Raw genomic sequence first — 2,500 nt, forward strand, 5'->3', positions numbered from 1 at the left:
TTTTGTCGGAACCTTAGGTGGTTCTCGAAAAAAGATAGCGAAAAAAATTATCCCTAGAGTCGAGACTAACAGGAATGTATAAACCAATGCTTCCATGGATTCGATCGTGGTTTACAATTATAGCTTCCACACCTGTGCATTTGGGAACATTTCCCAGATAAAGTAAAGAAAGGGCAAGAGTCAAAGAAAAGGCGATGATTAAAATCAAGATTTCTACGGTACCCTAACCTTATGTCAAATCAAAAAAAAATCAAATAGAGGCAAAAGACGCTAGAGTAATGTTGTATCAGACTACTTGTCGCCTTGTAGTTGGATCTCCAAGTTTTTGGAATGTTCCAAATTCCACTTGAGCATCCAAATCAGGGTCAATACCAGCAAAAACATCTCTGAACAAGGTTCTAGCCCCATGCCAAATGTGTCCGAAAAAGAAGAGCAAAGCAAACGTAGCATGTCCAAAAGTAAACCAACCCCTTGGACTGCTACGAAAAACACCATCGGATTTCAAAGTAGCACGATCTAATTCAAAAATTTCACCCAATTGGGCACGTCTAGCATATTTTTTCACAGTAGCAGGATCGCCATAACTGACCCCATTGAGTTCGCCACCATAGAACTCAACAGTTACACCTACTTGTTCGACACTATACTTCGATTCTGCCCTTCTAAAAGGAACATCCGCTCTCACAATTCCGTCTCCGTCTACCAAAACCACCGGAAATGTTTCAAAAAAAGTAGGCATACGACGTACAAAAAGCTCATGCCCCTCTTTATCTCTAAAGATGGGGTGTCCTAACCATCCAACAGCTATTCCATCCCCATTGTCCATTGAGCCTGCTCTGAATAATCCCCCTTCGCCGGATTATTACCGATGTAATCATAAAAAGCTAATTTTTCGGGAATTTTAGACCAAGCTTCCGATAAACTCAGATTTTCGGCTAGCCCGGCTCCAACTCTTCGATATATTTCTTGCTGGAAGTATCCCTGATCCCACTGATAACGAGTGGGACCAAATAATTCTATGGGAGTAGTTGCTGAACCATACCACATAGTTCCAGCAACGACGAAAGCTGCAAAAAAGACAGCAGCGATACTACTAGAAAGTACAGTTTCAATATTGCCCATACGTAATCCTTTGTATAAACGTTGGGGCGGGCGGACACTAAGAGGAATAGTCCCGCCAATATCCCCAATGTCCCCGCTGCAATATGATGAGAGGCTATTCCTCCCGGAACAAAAGGATCAAAACCTTCTGCGCCCCACGCTGGATTTACAGATTGTACTTTTCCGGTTAGACCATAAGGATCGGACACCCATATTCCAGGACCATACAAGCCTGTTACATGAAATGCGCCAAACCCAAAGCAAGCCACCCCTGAGAGAAATAAATGAATTCCAAAGATCTTGGGCAAATCCAAAGAGGGTTTTCCCGTACGTTCATCACAGAATATTTCTAGGTCCCAATACACCCAATGCCAGATGGCTGCTAAGAAGCACAAGCCAGAAAACACAATATGTGCCCCAGCCACACCTTCGTAACTCCAAATACCCGGATTCGTTATAGTTCCTCCTGTGATACTCCAACCACCCCATGAATTGGTTATCCCTAAACGAGTCATGAAGGGTATAACGAACATACCTTGTCTCCACATTGGATCAAGGACGGGATCAGAGGGATCAAAAACGGCTAATTCGTATAGAGCCATCGAACCGGCCCAACCAGAAACTAGAGCTGTATGCATTATATGGACAGAAAGTAACCGACCGGGATCATTCAATACGACGGTATGAACACGATACCAAGGCAAACCCATGGAAATACCCCTTATTTTATCAAAGAAAAAATAGACACTATGTAACTTTATCACATTGGAAAAGACTGATTGATGCTATGGACCTCGCCTTTTCAGTGGATTATCTCAAAGCAAGAGTTAATATTTATTCCGTTCCATTGGTAATAATTTAACAATTCTGTTCGTAGGAACAAAGAGAAGCAGATCTATTCTATACTCGATAAGTACCAATACGCAATGGGGGGATTGATCCTATTTTTGTGAGCGAATGCATAGATACTTGTTCATCCTTCGAACGATCCATTTGTACGAATTTTCCTTTATTCAACCCGTCTTCTCCATGAACCTTCCAATCTATGGATAAAATACGATAAACGACAATATTATGAAGACAATAAACCCATTGTTACGTTTCCACATCAAAGTGAAATAGAGTACTTAATTTTTCTTTCATTTTATGCCTATTGGTGTTCCAAAAGTACCTTTTCGGAGTCCTGGAGAGGAAGATGCAGTTTGGGTTGACGTATAGTGCGACTTGTCAGACATATTGGGTCATATGGGATTTCCCCGTTCTCTCCCCCGATCGAGATATCCTCTGTTTCACCCAAGAAAGATTGATTAAACCATCAATAATTCAATTCGGAGCGTGAAGTGCAATGCAATTAGATCAATTTATTTGTTGGTTGGGGATCAATATTCTCAATTAGAAG

This window comes from Tasmannia lanceolata, unplaced genomic scaffold (genome assembly GCF_043159265.1).
Source record: "Tasmannia lanceolata isolate RefF3 unplaced genomic scaffold, GAP_Taslan_0.1 ptg000394l, whole genome shotgun sequence".
NCBI classification, from domain to species: domain Eukaryota; kingdom Viridiplantae; phylum Streptophyta; class Magnoliopsida; order Canellales; family Winteraceae; genus Tasmannia; species Tasmannia lanceolata.